Raw genomic sequence first — 23,455 nt, forward strand, 5'->3', positions numbered from 1 at the left:
GTGTTGTTTAATGTCATGTTCTTAACCATTATACAGTATACTGAGCACCAACAGGAATGTATAACTTGTACCTACAACAAATACATGACATGATTATTAGGAAAAGTAATTTTTGTAACAAGTCTACTGATATTTTATTAAGCGGACATACCACAGATAAATCTTAATCAGTTTAATTAATTAATCATCAAAATCGTTGATCAACATGGGGTGTACCTTAAATATCATAAGCTAACAGATTGTTTGACCATTATTGGAAGCAACGCAAGCTGAAAATCTGCAACACATGCTTTGTACCAGGTTTCAGATGTTGGCTTAGGGGTTTCAGTGTCATTCTTTTTAAAGAAACTCGGCACATATGTATTCGTTTATTGGTCTCTGAACTCTACATGCAATATATCATCTAAGGACATCCCACAGATGTTTAATGGGCCTCATGTCTGATACATAGTGCATATTGTATATGATATACAGTGCCTTGCGAAAGTATTCGGCCCCCTTGAACTTTTCAACCTTTTGCCACATTTCAGGCTTCAAACATAAAGATATAAATTTGTTATTTTATGTGAAGAATCACCAACAAGTGGGACACAATTGTGAAGTGGAACGAAATCTATTGGATTTTTGAAACTTTTTTAACTAATAAAAAAATGAAAAGTGGGGCGTGCAAAATTATTCGGCCCCTTTACTTTCAGTGCAGCAAACTCACTCCAGAAGTTCAGCGAGGATCTCTGAATGATCCAATGTTGTCCTAAATGACTGATGGTGGTAAATAGAATCCACCTGTGTGTAATCAAGTCTCTGTATAAATGCACCTGCTCTGTGATAGTCTCAAGGTTCTGTTGAAAGCGCAGAGAGCATCATGAAGACCAAGGAACACACCAGGCAGGTCCGTAATACTGTTGTGGAGAAGTTTAAAGCCGGATTTGGATACAAAAAGATTTCCCAAGCTTCAAACATCCCAAGGAGCACTGTGCAAGCGATCATCTTGAAATGGAAGGAGTATCAGACCACTGCAAATCTACCAAGACCTGGCCGTCCCTCTAAACTTTCAGCTCAGACAAGGAGAAGACTGATCAGAGATGCAGCCAAGAGGCCCATGATCACTCTGGATGAACTGCAGAGAACTACAGCTGAGGTGGGAGAGTCTGTCCATAGGACAACAATCAGTCTTACACTGCACAAATCTGGCCTTTATGGAAGAGTGGCAAGAAGAAAGCCATTTCTCAAAGATATCCATAAAAAGTCTCGTCTAAAGTTTGCCACAAGCCACCTGGGAGACACTCCAAACATGTGGAAGAAGGTGCTCTGGTCAGATGAAACCAAAATCGAACTTTTTGGCCACAATGCAAAACGATATGTTTGGCGTAAAAGCAACACAGCTCATCACTCTCAACACACCATCCCCACTGTCAAACATGGTGGTGGCAGCATCATGGTTTGGGCCTGCTTTTCTTCAGCAGGGACAGGGAAGATGGTTAAAATTGAGGGGAAGATGGATACAGCCAAATACAGGACCATTCTGGATGAAAACCTGTTGGAGTCTGCAAAAGACCTGAAACTGGGACGGAGATTTATCTTCCAACAAGACAATGATCCCAAACATACAGCAAAATCTACAAAGGAATGGTTCACAAATAAACGTATCCAGGTGTTTGAATGGCCAAGTCAAAGTCCAGACCTGAATCCAATCGAGAATCTGTGGAAAGAGCTGAAAACTGCTGTTCACAAACGCTCTCCATCCAACCTCACTGAGCTCGAGCTGTTTTGCAAGGAAGAATGGGCAAGAATTTCAGTCTCTCGATGTGCAAAACTGATAGAGACATACCCCAAGCGACTTGCAGCTGTAATCGCAGCAAAAGGTGGCTCTACAAAGTATTAACGCAAGGGGGCCGAATAATTTTGCACGCCCCACTTTTCATTTTTTTATTAGTTAAAAAAGTTTCAAAAATCCAATAGATTTCGTTCCACTTCACAATTGTGTCCCACTTGTTGGTGATTCTTCACATAAAATAAAAAATGTATATCTTTATGTTTGAAGCCTGAAATGTGGCAAAAGGTTGAAAAGTTCAAGGGGGCCGAATACTTTCGCAAGGCACTGTAGCTGTGACATTTCCGTCTAAAAAGAGAACCATTGTTAACCATTGGGAAATATTTTGGCCCACAGCAATGTTGCTACACAAGGTGAGACCACAGGAAGGGTACCAGGTAAGTGATCAATGATCACTATAGTGTTGTGCATTTAGGTTGCCATAGAGAACTACAGTTGTGGATCTGTAGTGACTAGATACTTCTTTTCACCAATCACAACTGGATACCCTCTTCAATAAGTGTTGTGACTTCTGTTTTACCAGAACATAGCCTATCACTGACACTGACTTTACTACCCTGTAACATCTTGCCAGGTTAGAAATAGCTACAGTGTGCTGTACTAAGCAACACTTAACATACCAGTGAAACAAAAATGTTCTAATTTTGATAAGCAAAACATACTGTATGGACTAATTTCTGTGTTTTTCACCAGTTTTCACATTCAACAAGTTATATCAGTTTATCACCAGAGCCTAATCAGTACATGCTAACAAAGCAGTTTAATGCATACGCAACAGTCAAAGTCACTTGGGTGTGTCATTCATGAATGATGAATGAATCAACATTATACTAAAGTTTGATTTAGTGTCATAATTACTTGAGCTCCAATCAAAATTGAAAAACCTTGGGGTTATATTCGATTCTGGCTTAACATTCGACCCACATGTACAGCATACTGTCAAAACATCTTTTTTTCACCTTAGAAATATCGCAAGACTACGCCCTATGCTATCATTAACTGTGGCTGAAAAGCTGATCAACATATTTGTATTCTCTCGAATTGACTACTGCAATGCTCTGCTCCCTGGGGTATCTAAATCTACTCTGAACAAGCTGCAGTATGTCCAAAATTCAGCAGCCAGAATCCTGACCAGATCTAGTGCAAGTGTTCACATTACTCCTATCCTGGAGTCCTTGCACTGGCTTCCGGTCAAATTCCGCGTAGACTTTAAAATCCTCATGCTCACCTACAAGGCTTTACATGGCTTGGCACCTCAATACCTGTCTGAACTTTTATCGCCCTACTCCCCACCTCGCAACCTCCGCTCTTCAAATTCTGCCCTCCTTACTGTCCCCCAAGCCCGTCTACATTGTATGGGCGACAGGGCCTTCTCCTGCTATGCCCCCAAGCTCTGGAACTCCTTGCCCAAGGATATTAGAGAGTCACCTTCTCTAAACTCCTTCAAATCCAGACTCAAAACCCTCCTTTTCAGAAAAGCCTTTACTTAACTGGTTCCATTCTTCACCCCTCTGCTCTTCTTAATACCATCTTCCACGGTCTCCTCTATTGTTATTGTTGTATTGTTGTAATTATAATTGTGTCCTGTCTTGTGAAATTTTCTTATCTATTGTTGTAGTCTTCTTATCTATTGTTATTGTCATCCTGTAAAGCGCTTTGAGAAGCCACCTTTAAAGGCGCTATATAAAATAAAGTTTATTATTATTATTATTATTATAATTAATGAATTATTTAACAAATAAATAAATAAAAACTTTTAATAAACAATCAAAGTCCACATACATTATTTTGCTCAAAGCACACATGCATAAAATGATATGTTTATTGTGATGCTCTGCATAAATAGAGAGGGATTAAGGGAGAGAATCAGGAACTTACATGTGACAAATTGCTGGGTTTTACAATTTCGCATCAGAGCTTTCTCGTTTCTAAGATGGTGAATTTCGATTATATCGTGAAACAGCTATATATTCTGTCTATATTCTGCAGTAAGAAACACTTTCTCTGCTTCTGTTCTGTAACCTTCATACATTTATCAGACTTAACCTCACATACACATCAAACAATACACAGTTGATAAACCTCAACGAATGGAAGAAATTGAAACTTCTTAACAATTAAGGCATATTACCAGGCATCTAAGTCCTTTTTTAAAGTATAGGCATCGGATCTAAAGGGCTTATATAAGCCTATAAATATAATTAACAGTATATACTGTGACAGTGGAACACACCTCCCACTGCACTTCCCACTCTGCGGCGCGTGGGAATGTGCAGCTTCCACACCTGACGCCAATCAGCGCTGCAATTTAATGTGATAATGATAATGTTTCTTTATTAGCCCTATACAATTTCTTGCATTAGGAATTTGTCTTTTTGCATACCCCAGCTTTTTCTCAATGAGACACAGACAGGGAGAGAAGCTTGGGGTCAGAGTGCAGGGTCAGCCAATGTACGGTCCCCCTGGAGCAGTTGGGGTTAAGGGCCTTGCTCAGGGGCCTAACGGAGTAGGATTCCTCTGCCGGCCGTGGGATTTGAACCAGCAACCTTCCAGTCATAGGCGCAGATCCTTACCCACAGAGCCACCGCTCCACAACCGCAGATGGGGTTCATGGCAGAACTGAATGTGTTCCCCTCATCGGTGACACAAACTACTTTCTCAGATTAGAGACAGATTTCTCCTCTGTACCAGAGAACCGAAACCTCTGCAGACGACTACACACCGGCACACCGCAAGGAAGACAACAGGCGCTCTGCCGGTGCTCAGGCAGCCTCCTAACTCTACCGACACTATCACAATACGTTTACTTGTCACGATCTCCAGATGACATCATTTGATTGCAGTGCTTTCCAAAACATTTGCATTCTGGGGTGCAATTTTAAATGATCTGTAAATGTTAACACCTGTTGCACAGAATAAAAACTAGGGCACAACCAATCTAACAGTAGAGCTGTTGAGAAAACGTTATATACTGTATTGTAAGACGGCAGTAGAGTCAGACGAGATGGAAATCCATGTGTCAGAAACACTTTCCCTAGAGGGCAATGGGGAATGCCATCCCAAGCCACCTGACCATCTGGTGGAAGATGGCTGGTCAGGTGACATTTTAAACTGGGAAGCAGATGGCCATCAACCACTGTTATATGCTGTACCAGAACAGGAGGCAGCAAAACAAAGTGACAAACAAGCTCCTGATGTATTTTGAAGAGTTTCGGAAAGAGACTAAAGTTCTGGAAGCAAGTTTTTCAGAGAGAAACTTTAGTGTCAGAAAGAGACTTGTGTTTTTGAAGCCATTAACCAGCTTAGCTATCCAGCTCTGATATAGAAAGGGACAGAAGAAGTGCAGGTAGAAGCTGGAAGAGTTTTGGACTTGCTTGCCCTGCACTGTTAATATCGAGCCTTATTTTGTACCTCTTTGCCTTCTGCTTTGTGTGTTTTTCTTTAGAATTGCCTATTTAACCATCCTGCTTCAGCACCCAGCCCCTATACAATAACACAGCAGCAATGTTTAATGAAGAACTTAAGGAATATAAATGAAGTACTGATCTTTACATACTGTATACCTATATAGGCTATAATAATGGGTCATATCAAGGTTGTATCCTATGGCAAATTTTGGTCCTTTTGGAAGAGCAAATATCTGCAGTAAGCCTAAAATTATTTAAAATTGATTTCCAGAATGTAATTGTCTTGAAAATGATTAAATCAGGTTAGATCAACCTGTCTAGCATTTGTTTGGTTTCTAGTAGCTAATTCATTCAGATTTTCCTTGAAGGAAATCAGGGTATTAGTTGACAAAATATAAGTTATGATACCAGCACTTAACACTGTATTGATAAGTACATATAAGACATTTAGGTCTACTATTACTTTTAATAATCCATGCTTCCAGACAGAGGCAGGAACAGATTTTACTGTAAATAGATTGATTTAATATTGTTAAGAAAAGTTCTGAAAAATACGAATTACCTTCACCTTAAAAATGTCTCTGTCTAAATTAACTATCATTTGAGCTTTACAAGGTTCATGGATTTTTAAAATAGCTTTTATTTTCTGACTATTGAGTGATCTTTACTGATCTTGACTGGCAGGAAAAATGTCCATTGTTCTGTTCTGTAACATATCTTAAAATAATTAAATATTGTGTAACTGTTCTACAAAAATATTGTAGAACTATATATGGCACGTCTACCGGGATGAGTCTAATATCCAGACATACAGAATGCAGCATTTCTTATTCTTTAGTCATTTTTTATAATTCTTCCAATTCCAAAGTGCTAGAGATACACTGGGGCAAAACTGAACACTTAAAAAAAATAAGTTTTCAAAATTCAGATACTATTGAAGTACAGTTTAATACAATTTAAGATAAACCAATTTATATTCTCTAAGCCATGAGTTACACCTAAAAAGATGCAAAAATCCTATTTGACATTAAAGAGTTTCCAATAACTGATTTTTCTTGACACTAGTATTTTCTATGTTTATTTTTATGCAGTATAACTCATACAGCACTGCAGATTAATTAGACCAACCACTCTGGATAAAAAGTCAGCAATCCACAGCACTTATCACATTTTCTTTATATCCAAAACAGTTTCAATAAACTCCATTAGTGTACTCTGAGCTGGCAGCAGTATTTTACAACACCTCATTTTGTTTGACAGGTTTGCCTTGAGCTGAAGGAATAAGAAACAGTTTTCAACTTTTTCCACAAATAATGGGAAAATTGAAAAAGAAATATGCAATTGCTGTCATAAAAGGTGGTAATAAAAGTATTTCCAGAGCTCTTTACACACATTTTCATTCTGATGTGATATGTTACATTTTTTTGCTGATAGAACTTATTACTGTGCATTACCAGAAGTCTAGCTAATACTGCATGTAACCTACTAGGCTTTAAATCAGACAATAGTCCACCCTCAGAAAAAGAAACAATAATTCTTTCAATCGCAATGTGACACATTACAGATTATGAATAGAAAGTCTTTGTTGATGCATATGTTATTCCTAGGTTTTAGAACATGGTGAACAAGTAAAGTTTGCACCAAGGTGACCCTTTTTAAAAACTAAAGCATGTGCACGGAACAACCTTTCTTCAGTAATAAAATAGTTTCCTGCTCAAAAGAAATACTAAAGGTTTTACTTATAGAGTTATTTCAGCAGGAAGAGATTAATCAGATTAATATGTTACAAATAGCTGTTTTGTCTGGAATTCCTGTAATGTTATGCCTTAGGTACAGTATATGGAAACATGCAATCTGGACCATAGAAGGAGGAGGGTGATAGCTTATAGAAAGTTGATAATTCTGCTGATTAATGCAGCTAATCCCTTCTTCATCACTTGTAAGTGAGGCTAATTTACAGCTAACACTCTATAAATTTAGACTTAATATTGTTCTAACTACCGTTTCTTGCTGCTAGGCAAAAAGAGAGCTTCTTCCCTCACTCTTTATTCCTAAGCTCTCCTGAGCTCAATAAATCTGTAGAATCCCACAGGCTCACACATCAGCAGGCCATGGAATGTGTTCAGAATGAAAAAGCTATAAGGTGCTGGCAATTCGCTGGCAAGTCACTGAATTAGGAGTCATTAATATTTAACCTTTTGGCAGAGGGTAAAATCAAGAATCCGTACCTTTAAGGCTGCTCTGTAAAAGAGTTACAAAAACATGAATACACCCAATATCACTGCTGTACAAATGTTTTGTTAGTGAAAAAAGGTTAAAATATAGATTTTTAAGAAGAACATAAGAAAAGAAAAGTTGCACACATGAGGAGTGCATTCATGTCCTCTAGTTTGTTCCATTGCTGGTAGTTAATTGATCTAAGGATGTCATTCAGTCATTTTGTTAAAGCATCAAAGCTAACAGTTTCAACAACATGGCTGGATGGGTCTCTCCAGACATCCACCATTACTTTTGAAAACACATGCCTCCCAGTCTCATCCTTACAAACACTTCCTCCTAGTTTCCACTTGTATCCTCTGATCCATGATTAATGCTTCATCCGGACTTAAAAATTCCACTTTTTAACCAGCAAGCATAGAGCATTTCTTCCATCCTGGGAATGTACTTGATCACTCTTCTTTGGACTTGCACCAGATCAGGAATGTGTTTTTGGAACATGATGATAAAAACTGTGCACAATACTCCAAATGATGTCTTACTAATTTCCCCAAGCCCCCTTGATTAGAATTTGCTCTCTGAATTGTACCATTTCGTTTGCTTTTTTCATTGCTTCAGTACATTGCCATGTAGGAAGCAATTAAAATCACATTATCAGCTTACACATCTAATATTTTTTCCATAGGTCACTTCTTTAAGCTCGGTTTCTCATTTTATATTTCTAGTTTTAATTTTGCTGCGCACCTTGTATGTAAAACTTTGCAGTTGTCCATCTTAAACATCATCTGCCCAGTCAGATTCTTGACAGGCTGAGAAACATTCTGATATTGGATTGTGTAATTGATTTATTGGATAATTAACTAATTATGATTATTGAACAGCTCTAAGATCCTTTTTTTCTTTCTGAGAAACAGAGACTGAACTATGTAAAGCTCAAATGACAATAACTACTTAAAACATTACACTTTTAAAAGTGTCTCTTTAAAATTATGAAGACAAACCAGCCATCAACATAATGACCTTAACTGCTCTTCATTGGCAGCCCAGGTAAAGCAATCTTTCTTTGGTGCATTTCACCCCTGAAATGACCTACTGTAAATGACTGCTGTTTTCAGCCAGCTTCGCCTCCTGTCAAGACAAAGTTCCACTGTAATTATAAAATTGAATCCGTTCCATGGCATTGCTAGCTAGAACTAGCATGAACATCATGCTCCAGGAGAAGACCACTACAAATCACCCAAGTCAACAATGTGCTTGTGTTCCTCACAGATTAATTTTAACATCAGTTGCACAAACAAGCCCTAAAACAAAATGCTCCCTTAATGCTGTGTGCACTATGGTCAAATGAACACATTCTGAATACACTGTACAGTAAGAGGTATTCTGGTAAACAGACTTGAAGAAACCAGAGCTTGGTGTCACGAGATGCATGAATATAATATCTGAGCGATATCTGAGCAACTACTCTAACAATGGCAACAAATATACATACTCTCACTAACTAGCAGCATGCTAACTATTTGGGACTGAGAGTGAAGTGGGGATCCTAACTAAAAGAGGTCTGGCAGGTCAGTGTGGAAACCTGAAGCCACAGACCCAGATGGGTAAACATTGGACAGCCACACACATACAGTACAGTATACTCGCATACTGTATCATCTGTACAAACCCTTGACCTTCCCCCTGAGTCCAAGGAGTCAACAATGCCCCTGTTCCCAATTATCCCAAACAAGTTCTCATCTATCCCAGCATGCTCTCCCAGGGCTGACATAACCAGCTCCATTGCTTGTCGGATCGATGCCCCATCACTGCCTGATGAGGGCGCTACGCTATGAAACAAACAATACTTGGCTTTTTCATATGTGGTGAAGCCTGGTACTTTGTTTAAGTGCTGAAATATCCTTAGAAACTAATACAAACAGGAAGCTTCTTCCATTCCCAGCAGTGTATAGATAACAGACAAGAACCATTTTTCCCGCTATGCCTGAGTCTTTATATTAAAAATTTAGACATTTCCACTTTCTAAAATTATCCCACGAAAAGACAGTACGCTTCCCTCAGGCCCATCTACACATGTATCAAAAACCCATCTACAATGAATCAAAGACTAAATTAAAAAGGACTTTAAAAGTCAAGTTCAAAAGAAAAGCAAAATAAACGTTTCAAAGGTATAGAGTATGTACAGTAAGTGTAACCTAATTTCTACTGTTGTCTGATTAGAATACTTTTTTCTTTTTTCCATAACCTGTTTTCCATTTATTGCAGTCATGGAGAAAATGAACTTTGCAATGCAAACCAAAAGAGAGTCAACAATTAAAAAATCACTCTCAAAAGTTGCATTTAGAAGCAATGACTATGAAATTATACCTGCTGGTCTAAATGTCTTCATTAAAGCACCTGAAGTGAAGTTAGTTATAATTTTTATAGCATGATGTTTCTGGAAAAATAAGCTTTGGGCACATAGGATTTGACTATCAATTTTGACATCTGGAAATACTGTATCCTATTGCTCTTGTCTATGAAAAGAGCAATAAATAAGCTCCTGATATTCATTCTATATGTTGCTCAAGAGTTTCTTTGGACAAACGTCCTGCCATTATTGTACAATGCACCACTAAGTAAAACCAAAGGCAAGGAACTGAATGCTTCACACAGATGGGAGGCTGTTCTGCCCTGAATAGTTGACAGTGTAACCCAATTGTCTAAGATGGCTTCAGTTTCTGCTTTCGTGAATGCACCAATGGTTAGGATGTTCTGCCATATGGCAAAACTCATAGCCCAGGGGAGCCTGGAGGAAACCTGGCATGAGAAAATTAACCCACAGAGAGCTACCACTCTTATTGCTTCACAGAGAAGGTCCAAATGTTACTACAGTGAGTGCCTGGTGGTAAACAACTTCATTAGGAGCAAGTTATTGATGTGAAGACCAATGCCAAACATTCTGACATTCGATGTTATAGTTTGATGGGCAATTGTGATGCAATTGATTCCTGCAGGTTTCACTCATTTTTCCCCATACACTTTCCTTCCAGCACGTTTGAAAAAAACAGCATTAGATGCTGTAGAACATTTAAACTTCTGTACTCTAATTAAGGCATTCTGCATCTCACACATTGTTTTCAGAACTAAGAACTGTTTAACATCTCCTGTTGATCTCAATTTGTTCTAAAATTAATTTCCATGTCTACCTGTTTATGCAAGATGAACTGCTTGGTTTCTGCTTATGTGGTAAGGAGGATGTCACGATCAGTTCTTTCGGGCCCTATGGAGACGACACGATCCGGATTAGTGAGGAAACACTAGGGGAAAAAGCCATGCAGGAGAGGGTATGGAGACAGAGGGGTGTGTCCAAGGGGTGCAGGTGTCCAGGGTTAGTGATTCCGGGGCGAACAATCCATGTAAAGGTCCAAACGGGAAATCCAAGACAGAAGCGAGAGTCCATAGCCAGGAGATCCATCCAGGGGCTTAAAACACGGGAACCGGGTTGGAACCGGCGGGGGGGGAGAGATCAGGAACGGAAGGTTAAAATCATAATGGAGCCAGACGCAGCAGGACCCTGGGTCTCACGAAGCGGGATTCAATGACGAGCCAGGAGTGACGTCTGCCAGGAGGGGATAGAGCTCCCTTAAGAGGAGGAGTAGTGATCGTGACAGAGGATGGGTCAAAACATACCATACGATACCCGATTCAGTGTGGTCTTTAACATGCAATGCATCTTTGATTTGACTTAGATATTGAGCTTGCAAAGACAGAGGTACTGTACATAGAATTTTAGCAATGAAATTATATGAAGGAAAAGGGATCATATTCAAGGTTCAGTTCAAGAAATTTGGAAAAGGTAGGAAAATGTAGTCAAAATGTAACATGAAACACATGAGTTCCTTTGATCGTAATGGCTTGTTGTCATTATTGTCATTCATTGGAGTAAACGGTCACAATGAATTTTAAGAATGGATATGACTTACTGTAGCCCTCACCCTTTCACAGTGCTGAAAAGAGAGACAATGTAGAAAAGAGAGAAAATTTACAGTAAATCCAAGTCTAGCTCACTTAATTCTGAGAAAAGGAGAAATATATGTCTCTTTATGTGCAAGCATTACAGATAATATGGTTAAAGCTACTGTAAATGGTTACAGCTAAATGGGTGATGGTCAACAGCTAGCTCTTCTCAGGAGCTTCACAGCAAGAAAGGAACAGAGGTGTTTACTGAGTTGTTCTGGGTCTGAGAGGCATTGATCAAAGGAATCGTCTGCTTTACCTTCGATAATTAAGCTCTTGGTAAATCATTAAGAGTTATCAACAGATAAGGCAGTGGCAAATTAGAGAATTGAATGAGCCTTTAATACCAGCTTTGACTGAGTTAAGTACTGTACATCCTTGTTAAAAGAGATGGCCATTCTGTCATTTTAAGAAAGTCTGAACAGAGAACAAATTAATCATCTATATAAGAATACAGTTCCTGTACAGAGAATCCCTAGATTAAAAATGGCATCTCCTATTTAGCAGACAGTTTTAGAATATGGAGATAGGTTTCCCATTCACTTTGTATTATCCAGATTTACAGAGAAAGATTTAACTGTAGGTCATATTCTGTTTAGTTTAGAAGGCAGGTAAATCTCCCTTGTTGGCCTGTGTATTACAGTATGTAGGATCTTTGAATACTACTGTAGGTACTGTAGCAGTCTGGAGTATTTTTTGGTTGGTAGGATAAAGGCCTTCAAGATGCCTTGTTTCTAAATAGAGTAACTTGTATTTTGTGTTGTGTGCTCTAAGTACAGAATGTGTTATTGTCATTATTAATAAATAGTGAACACAGTGTGCCTGATTTATTTCTCTTTTTACCAAAGCTGTGCCAGAGAACAAAGATCTCTGGTGCCTCTAATCATACCAACTGCTCAGGTATATTCTTGGCATATCTTTACAATTCAGGGGTTGTGATTATTTATTTGAATTATAGATTATCCCACTTGGTCTATTTTCACTAAATCTCTATTTTTATAACCCCCTATTTGTAACTTTGTATATATATATGTTTATTAAATGCTATAATTATGTAAATATATATTATATACTGTAATTAGATGCATATACTGTACTATATCCGTTCCATTTCAATATTAGTTTTCTGGTACACAATATCTTACTCTGAATAAGCAGTTAGACAAATAGAAGGTAAACACGTATTGAAAATGTATTAATTATTCATATCTGTTTTACTGCAGATCTGACCCAAAGTCAATGTGATATCGAATCCAAATAATAACTCTGAGGTAAGATTAAGATGACTGGATTGCTGTAAAATGCTGTACCTTATGTCTTAGATTATACATTGGAATTTCTGTATAAATCTTTTGGTGTCAACACAAGTGGGGCAAGTTTCAGAGCAGCAGGGTCCTGGATTTCATTCTGGCCTGCAGCATCTACAGTACCTGTGTGAAGATTGCACATTTCCCCCATTCTCATATATTGTAGGTGCTCTCTTTCCCTTCCAAAGACACGCAGGTTAGGTTTAATAGCCTGTTCAAAACTAAAAAGCCAGGGGACCCGACTCAAGTATTTTTCAATTCTCCAACGCATCGACAGACCCAAAGGACTTCTACAGAAACAGCAGAAAAGCAGGAACTGGCATGCCAGTTGTATGGAACAGAAAACAAGTATGAAAAATTCTCAATGGTATCAACAAAATCAGCATTTTCTTAAACACGTATCAGAGGGCACGAGGGGAAACTAAGAGGAAATGTATTTAAAACTGAGACCAGAAGGCACATCTTTACTTGTTGTGGGTTGTGGGAGTAGGTTACTAGCCATGTTGTTTAAGCTTCTTTCAGGAAATAGCTGGATGGGATCCTTGGATTAACTAGCTACTAACTGCCAAACTGGCAATATTTGGCCAAATGGGCCTCCTCCCATTTGTAAACATTCAACATGTCCCTGTGTCGCTCGTGAAATTATCCCCATGAGAAAAGCAGTTCATAATTCATCATTAGTGGACAGATTTTGGTGCCTTTCTTTACATCATCCAGGTGTGAATTTGGAGCTACAAAGACATTTGTATTTTTTTATAAGGTTATTATCTAACTAGTCTTCCAATTTTGGAAATATCTTGGATGTGATGTAGTTTCAAGCAAATCCAAATAGAACATAAGCACAGAATTGTACAAGTACTATTTTATAAGTGGATTTTTATACGACCTCTCAGTGGTCAGATATAGATTTAAAGATTGCCTTTAAAGCACTAACTAAAATATACACACTGTTTGATATCCTAATGAATGCTGGTGCACAGGCTCTGAACTTCACTGCCATTAAACAGTAGACAAGAAACAACGATCAGAGCAGGGAAAGTTTAAAAAGGCGAGCTGAAAAGCATACTATCTTGTTCATTGGATTTGCTGCATCGATCCTCCTGTTTTGAGTTTGCCTGTGTTGAGGACATGCTGACTTAGACAGCTCTGCCACAATCAATGGGAAAACTTTGCTACCCGGTTCATTTGCAAAAATAAAGGCACCATAAAAAATAAAAGCTTCTAAATACTGATACATGTGTTAATGAGAAGCTAAAACTATGTATCTAATAGATGAGAAAGAATGCTCTGTGCAGGTAAAAGAGGAGTCATGATTAAATCTTCTTAATGGAGACTTTAAGGGAATTTCTAATGGGCTAATATGCATGCAGATAAGCCAAAAACTATATTTCCTGCAATTCCTGAAGACACACTAACTTGGGTGAGAAAAGGCAGGGAGGAGTACTCCTAGCTTCAAAATGGAAGCCCGCTGTATAAACTCATATCCATAGACCCCCCATACTATTAAGAGATACTGTTTCTCTTTTGAAAGATTTTAGTAATTGGATGACCTGTTTACTTAAATGTAGTGTTTGCCTGCTCACCTAGAGTCCTTGAATGGATTTTTACGTGAAAAGACACAGCAAAATGCTTTCACTTTGGAAGCAAAATCCAATCGGGTAGTATTTTAAATGGGCAGGAAAATGACACTTTAATAAATAATTGTATCTTCCCTAAGCACAAACTAACAAACTAAAATTGTACAATAAGGAGCAGCAAATGTGGTCTTTGTTGTTATTGGCGTTTTCAGCAGACATTTAACACAGACTGCCCTTTCACCAGCAAAGCAGGAAAATCTACAGAAGCCTTTAAAAGAAAGCAATTTTGTAGCATATTCCCACTGGAGTACACAGCCGGCTGTGCTGAACTGACTTGAGTCTTCTAGTTCTCAAATACCATGCAGAAAATGAATTTTATTTGAGATGGAGCTGAACTACCCTGCAACATAACCAATTATAAAAACAAATCAATAAAATGCATGATGAAGTGGAACAGAACACTTCATTTAATAAAAATATTGTAAGCTTTTCAGGAAGAACTACAGATACATATGCTATCAGACAGACTGGTGGATAGATTTAAAGCAAACAAGTGTACTTTGCACGATGTCATATTTATGAGTTCTTACCAAAAAACTGAACTTAATTTATGGTTAAAATACAATGAAAACCTGACAACTAAAATTTTACAGCAGCGTTACAGACTGTACACACTTGAATTCAAATAGGCTACTCAAACAGAAGGCTTTTTGAAGGTTTATATATGTTAGTATTTCTGCTGATGTAGCTCATCAAATATTTATTTACAGCACTCTTAAATGCTAGGAAATATTTTGAATTAATTACACAGTATATGTCAAAGCTGTAGAGTTTTCTGCAAGCAATATCTGGGAAAACATAGGAAGAAAAGAAGGATAGCAAATTTTCTAAAAAAGTGTTCAATTTGCAGACGCAGTCTAAGAAACAGAATTTCTTTTCTATTCATGTGTTATAAAACAATGGTTTTTCTAGGTGGTCTGAAGACTACCATTGTGTGGAAGAACGTGTCAAACTACTTAAACGATAAGATTTTTTTTTTCACTTCCACAATTGCATACAGAAAGTGAAAGTTAACACTGAAACTCAAAAAGAAAGCAGAGCACCTAGGGAAAATACATGTGAACATGGGGCTACCATGCAAACTCCACACAAAGGTCAGGCTCTAAAACAAGAATTGTGCTAAAGCAGCACTGACAACCAAAACACCATGCCACCTGCCTCACTTCAATATTTAGTACAGTACAAGAGTATGCTATGCATCAGTAAATTGGACTGATTACAATTCATGTGAGCCAAATAATTAGCAAACAGGACCAAAGGTGTTAAGAACCACAGAAGCATCTGGGAAGTGCCATTAAAGGATACCCTCTCTGCAGACTAAGATCAAAATATACTCAAACTGTAATGGACGGATCTGAGCAGCTGGCTTCTCTATTGATTTGTAGAGAAATGCAATACTATTTAAATGTGAGAATGAGCAAATTACACAAGGTCCGCATTATTTATTGTGTGACGGAGCACCACCAATGTGGGGTGTCAGCCAACCTTGAGAACCCTTGCGTTAAAAGGTTGCAGTGACCTTACTGTTTCAGCTGCAATTAGAGAGCACGCACCTTGTGTGCTTCATGATGTCTTAGAGGACGGTAGAGTAATAGCAAAGAGCTACATTCTGTGGAATAAATGAGTGGATCCAATTCCAGTACGTACTGTGAAAGAGCTGGTTTGGTTATGGATTGGGTTACTTATAACATAAAGTCCCATACTTTATTCTGAATTTGTATGCAAGCAAATACTGTATAATATTTTCTATTCATTAATGTCTATTGACATTCTTAACATTTTTTAAGGAAGAAAACAAAAGACAGCAAGTGTCAGATATATTTTTGATGTGTGATACATTTCAGCTCAGTTAAACTATGGTAATAAAAGGGAGAAAACTACTGTGCTCTGAAAACTACCCTTTCTTCTGTTTTGGTTATATACTATAGGTTCTGTTAAGTGTTGGGGGAAATGTCTCATAAATGAAATGATTCATTTATAGCTTTTACTACCATACAAACTAATTATTTCCAATAGTGAAGGGTCTTTGGCACTGAAGCCAAGCCTTAATACCTAAAGTGTATACTTCCAAATTAAAAAAAAGCCTTTTTTTCACCACAACAAGTTTCTAGTGGGTAATTTCTACGTGTTTGAGGAGATGTCGTTTCTATGTTCAAATAGCAGTCTTTCTGAGCCCTTGCAACATAATATTGATTGAGAAAATGTATCTTTTCTTTCACAGTTTAATCTAGTTCAAAAGTAGTAGGGTATTTTAGGTTTTTGAAAAGAAAGGGGACAACAACATGAAGGTTGATTTTGCTGGGAAAAAAACAACATAATGTATATAATCTGATACACAATAGTTATTTTATTTTAATTTAAAATCCCATCTTTGCAAGTTACTGTGTCCCTTGTATGCTTTTCTGGGAGCACCATGTTATACTACTTTATGACTGAAGTAGCTTATGGTGATGAAAAAAATAAATGTACTTTACAACACCAACCAGAAACGTTAATGAAGTCTATCCTGTCAATACAACACATTACCTAAATTAAAGCTCCTTACAATGTTAAAACAAAATCAATGCAGAAATTATGGCTGAGGGCTCATACATTACATGAAACCAGCAGAATTTAATCAGACCTTGACCTTCACATTAAGAGAAGCCCTATCTGTCTGTGTCACAGCCTAAATATTTTGGTGCATACTGCAGGTAGCACATGATATTTTAACAAAAATTTATGAGACTTTAAATGTATGAGTCAAGTAATTGATCCACTTTTGTACTCGGGGACAGTAAGTAGCACTTACAGTAATAAGCATAGTTTAGTAGCTTTCATTACTTTGTTATTACTATTCATACCATCTAATAATTCAGATTACAATTTCAATAAATTATAGATTTCTGGCTTTTATTAAGCTTTTGTGGTTCCTCTGAATTCAATTTTGGCAATTTAGCTGCATTATGTTATAGCAGAGTGATCTGGTTCTCACATCTTAATAAGACATTTTACACTGATAGCTGAATGATCAATGCCTCAAATATAATGATTGCACAAAGGTTATGTAGAATTGAAAGAGATAGCATAATTGACCCTTTCTACTTTATTTAAAACAGTGTAGGTCAACTCAGTCAGATTCCATAATGATGTCTTTTGGCAGGCTCTGAACTAAACTGTAATTATACTTTTCAGGGAGTTGAAATTGGTTAGAATACACATTGAACTCTAGGGACTAGTTCAGTCTAACCACTTAGACAAATTTTAAACCAGTCTAGTTAATGGGTATGTTTAAGATCAGTGGACACTAGTGTAGAAAGTGTCATCCAATTTACTCTTAAAACAGATTAAAATACAAAGTAGTGATGTTTTTTTTTTTTTGGTTACTCCACCAATATTAGACTCCAGTATGTTTCCAGATGAAGGAATCCTTTAATTCCCTAAAAACTTCTGTGGCAAATCCAGAAACTAAACCAACTGAAGAATCTCCATCAAACTAAAAAGTTCTAAACTGAACTTAAAAGGTTATTCAAAACCATCCTTAACACACATTCCACTCCAATCATAAACCAGAAATGCTATTTTTAGACATACTGTAAGTGTTGGAAGTTAAGGACAAGTACTAAGGAGATGGCTTACAATTTGAGTTAGATAATGTAACTAAAAGGGTCAGTGGCCTGTGAAACATATGTTTGAGCCCCAATTTTAAAGCCAAACCATTTCCTCTTTCAAACATGTTCAGGCCATGCATTCTATGATTAAAGGAACTATGATTCTGGAAATGCTCTGGAAAAGCAAGCGGCAGCATTTAGCAGCTGCTGACAGATTGAGCCATAGACCTAGGTCACATGCCAAAGCTTCACTGCTTGCAGTGATTTCCAGGCGCAGGAGATGTGCTTCAAGGCTACTGGAGAGATGCTTCATGGAACTCGGTCACAACAATTAACAGCTGCTGGAGGACCAAGCCACAACCTCATTCGCATGGCAAATAATCCAGGCAAAAAGAAAATGTATCATACACTGCCCTTTTCCCAAGCATTGAGACCCACAAGTGTCAAAAGCTCTTTCTTTCAAACAGCATAACATTTAATATGAGAGAAACACAAAACACAACAAATGGACCATAGATTTTTGACCCATGTGTGTGCACTTTTGTTTTCCAGAAACAGTCCTAAAATGTTTGGCTTTATTATACAATATTATAAATGAGGAACTCAGATCTGAATTTTTACTCTGAAAAAAATAATCATTCACAGTAGCTGCCCCCAATCCACACCTAACGATGTGTTTCTTCTGTTCCTGTTTTATTTTATAAACAGAAGAGAAGTTGTTCAAACTTCTAAAAGTGTTCTCTGTTTCCAGGCAGATTGTGTTTGCATTATAACTGCACTGATGTTATATACAGAAAAAGATTTTTAACCCCAAAGCAGCTTCCACTGTGAAAGCAGCTCCTTTGTAGTTTTATAAACAACAAATAAATTCCTTGGAAGGAAGGTGAATTCCTCTTCAAAATTCAAGAATAAATTCACTCGTCAAAAAGCATTGTTATATTTCTAAATACACATTCTAGATCTAAATAACTTTCCTTTCTTTACATGTATTTGTACTGTATGTCACGTAATCACATGTGATTCAACGAGATTCCATGCCTTCAGCTCTTGTGTGTCTTGGGTTTTGACTTGGAAATGAGCTTTTGCATGAAGATCTTGAATTTCGGTCATTGTTATTTTTAACATCTGCTTGCAGAAATCATATTGAAAACACAAAAGGTAAAGGTTTTCATCCCTTTGTATTTTATGCATGATTTCCTTATTCTGACTTCTTTAATCATGCCAAAATATGTCATTAAGAAGTTCCATATGTATGTTAAAATGGACATTCAGCAGCCATATCACCCTGCAACTCACAACTGGCAACCCACTGAAGCTAAGCAGGTGTGAGCCTGGTCAGTACCTGGATGGGAGACCTCCTGGGAAAAACTAAGGTTGCTGCTGGAAGAGGTGTTAGTGGGGCCAGCAGGGGGCGCTCACCCTGCGGTCCATGTGGGTCCTAATGCCCCAGTATAGTGACGGGGACACTATACTGTAAACAGGCGCCGTCCTTCGGATGAGACGTAAAACCGAGGTTCTGACTCTCTGTGGTCATTAAAAATCCCAGGGCGCTTCTCGAAAAGAGTAGGGGTGTAACCCCGGTGTCCTGGCCAAATTTCCCCCCTGGCCTTTACCCCATCATGGCCTCCTAATAATCCCCCTCTATGAATTGGCTACATTACTCTGCTCTCCTCCCCACCGATAGCTGATGTGTGGTGAGCGTTCTGGCGCACTATGGCTGCCGTCGCATCATCCAGGTGGATGCTGCACATTGGTGGTGGTGGAGGGGAGTCCCCATTACCTGTAAAGCGCTTTGAGTGGAGTGTCCAGAAAAGCGCTATATAAGTGTAAGCAATTATTATTATTATTATTATTCAGCTTGGTCACCATTGCATAATTTCTATTATTGCAACAAGCCTTTTATTGTAAAATGCTAATTCAAACAGTCAGAACCTAGTACTAAGTACAGGTGTTTTTCTTTTCATGAACCCTGATTCTCTCTCGAGGCAACTCAAGATTCCTTCTCCCTCTTAGAGAGTAATGCAAATAATTTGAAAGATCTGTGTTCCTCCATTTGATTTGTAGATTATATTAAACAGCTGAACTCTTACCATTTGATGCATTAATTAAGGCAGTTTTTTGCATTGCTTTTTTTTCCTACATCTGTTCCTTCTCCATAAATAATTAAGCATCACAAATAGCTCTACAGGACTTTTATCCTTTAAGGATTTCTTTTTTGGCACCAGGGTGCAACTAAATAATTTCCCTGTGATCTCAGAAAGGTAGTAAATGCTTAAATTTTGATTTGTTATGCATGTATCAGAGATCATCTTTTAATTTGCATGCTCTGAAGGTTTCTAGTGAATTTATTTTGACTCTGTGACACAAGAAAGATAAAACATTTTTCATTTTAATGCAGAAAAGCAACACATTAGCCACTTACAAATCCCCTGTGCATGATGATTTAGGTTTAATGGCAGAAATGGATGCCCATAACAGAGTTAAAGAGTTATACCTGGGATATACCAATAGCAGCTGTGGCACCAATAAGCCAGTTCTAGTTAGATCACATCTAAGCAATGAAAAGGGTCTCTTATTTTCAGAGTTATGTGTTTCTGCTCATACAGAAGTCAGGTTTGGTTTACAACTGCTGCCTTACAGTATATGGGTAGAGTTAGCAAGTTTCAGCTCTTAGCAAAAAGCAACTTAGTTTGTAAAGTCTAATATACAGAGAAATGCTCAAATGTGATAAGTATATACTGTAGATCCTAAAAACAACATGTAAGGTACACAGGTGCTGTGGCTGTAACTCACCACCATGGTCTATTAAGCAAAATACCTACTTAGCTCTTTACTGTTTCTTTTACATGTTTCCAGGCCAGTGCTCCTTTTATCATTGCTTAATTGAAGTTCCAGAGCCTTTTTTTTTACAAAGGATTGATGGGAAAAATGGAAGAAGAGAAAGGGGATATTTCTTTGTAAAAGTTGTTCTTGCTTAAGGCTGGGATACTCAATGTGACTGTTACATACAGTACACAACTGTTCTCATTTAGACTTGTGGGATTCTGTCCTGAAATGACAATTCTCCAACCATGATTTGCAAACAGACAGCCCCCCAAAAGGAGAAATGTCAAAAAAGATAACTTATACTTTTAGTTGTTTTGAAGTGTATTTACCGAAGAATAAGCTGCCAAATAATATTTTCTCAATTTAACAGTCCAAGCCATGAACTGAAGACATAATTCTAGTAGAATATGTTGATAAAGGCAAAAACATACCACTGGTAATTTCAAAAGATCCATGGCATAAAAAAGTAAAAGTGCACTATAACTGCACTGGAGAAGATAAATATTTCAAGAGAAATGACTCAGTGGACATTTCATAGTAACCCAAATGCACAGCTGTTTATAGAACAGATTGAATCTGAAAAACAGAAATACAGTAGTAATTTATTGAATATGTATCTCCTTCTAACAGCACAGTTCTGTTATACATCCCTGGTATAACAACACAGTTTCATTATTTTAATCTCTTTTATATTTTATATCTCTTTTTATATTTTGTTCTTTAATTGCAGGTTTGCATTTTTGTATGGCTGTCTATATGTTTCTTCTTCAGTTTTCATAATAAGGTAATACATAAAGGTCATAAAAAAAGGATGACTTACAATACAAACCTGAGAACTCAAAAGGAAGGGGAAAAGACCAGAAATAAGAGTTGTTTCTTTACACAGAGCTTTGTAGCAAACTGGAAATGCTGCCCAGTTATGCTGGGAGCAGTGATACACTGTAAACCACTTTCTTATTCTTTGCTGTTCCCAGGCTGGATGGATCCTTAATACTTATCCAGCAGCCATATCACCCTGCAACTCACAACTAGCAACCCACTGAACCTAAGCAGGTGTGAGCCTGGTCAGTACCTGGATGGGAGACCTCCCGGGAAAAACTAAGGTTCCTGCTGGAAGAGGTGTTAGTGGGGCCAGCAGGGGGCGCTCACCCTGCAGTCCATGTGGGTCCTAATGCCCCAGTATAGTGATGGGGACACTATACAGTTAACAGGCGCCGTCCTTCGGATGAGATGTAAAACCGAGGTCCTGACTCTCTGTGGTCATTAAAAATCCCAGGGTGTTTCTCGAAAAGAGTAGGGGTGTAACCCCAGCGTCCTGGCCAAATTTCCCATTGGCCTTTACCAATCATGGCCTCCTAATAATCCCCGTCTATGAATTGGCTTCATTACTCTGCTCTCCTCCCCACTAATAGCTGATGTGTGGTGAGCGTTCTGGCAGGTGGATGCTGCACATTGGTGGTGGTGGAAGGGAGTCCCCATTACCTGTAAAGCGCTTTGAGTGGAGTGTCCAGAAAAGCGCTATATAAGTGTAAGCAATTATTATTATCCTGGTGCTGGAATCTGACTCTCAGTATGTCCTGATGGCTTGTAACATCAGAACATAGAACAACAGACCCAAGAAGGCAGACCCAGGACACCCCAGCTACTCCTCTTGGGTGACAGATCAAGGAGGACAGAATAGCAGCACTGGACTATGGAATCTGCTGACAATCGACCATAATTAATGTACCACAAATATATTTCCTGGAGTGAGGACAAACTTCGGGCATGGGACCCCTAGAGTCTCCCACCAGGAATTTCTGTTTTCCTGTAAATACTCTGAGGCAAAGTTTCGAGAGGGAAATTATATAGAATAAATTGATTGATTCAATGATTGATTCACTGACTGACTTACTGAACGACTGTTTGGTTGGCTGGCTGATTCATTCATGTATTCAGTCATTCATCTGTTCATTCATTCCAATACTTAAGAAAACAATTGGAAAAGATCCTCAATTATACTTCTTTGAAACCAAACAAGGTAGAGGGGCCAAAAGTCTAAAACCATTCTCTTGTTGAGAGATTAAATTTAACTGCATATTTGGGGGAAATGGTACTTTGAAGTGAGCATTTTGGAGGAAAGTGTGCTGGGTTCTCCACTCTCCAGTGCTGGTCTGAAATGTAGTAATATCAAGTTGATGATCAATTCGAAGATCCAAACTGGCTGCATAAAAAGGAAAAGAACTGATATCCCCAAAGCTTTCTTTAGAAAGTCACTTTAGAAAAGAGGACTCATCTAAAAGGACAATATTTTCAGGCACAATAGAAAAATTGTCATAAAACTGCATACTGATCTGGAATGCAGTGTGCATATTAAATCATTATGCAAGACCAATTTCCTCCATGTAACAGGCTCCTAGTAACACCCAGTCAGCTTCTTTAGACAGATTGTTACCCAGTTTTCTGCACAGACTCAGTGACCCCTACACCAGCCAAGTTACACAAGCAACAGCCAATAAACAGCAGATGGCTAGAGAAGAAAGTATGGAAGGACTTTAAAAACTCAAAAACTCTCATCCCTAAAACAGCCACAACAGAGTGTTATTTCATGTGGAGGTCCTCTGAATTAGCATCACGGCATTCTTACTGTCAGAGTTTTGTT

At 38.0% G+C, this 23,455-nt stretch overlaps 1 protein-coding gene across 2 annotated transcripts in view; it reads right to left on the reverse strand.

Annotated features, from left to right (window-relative positions):
* Positions 1 to 23,455, reverse strand: part of il1rapl2 (interleukin 1 receptor accessory protein-like 2) — a 299,082-nt gene that overhangs the window by 247,381 nt on the left and 28,246 nt on the right. The window lies entirely within an intron of this gene.

This window comes from Lepisosteus platostomus, chromosome 10 (assembly GCF_059453375.1).
Source record: "Lepisosteus platostomus isolate fLepPlt1 chromosome 10, fLepPlt1.hap1, whole genome shotgun sequence".
Lineage (NCBI taxonomy): Eukaryota > Metazoa > Chordata > Actinopteri > Semionotiformes > Lepisosteidae > Lepisosteus > Lepisosteus platostomus.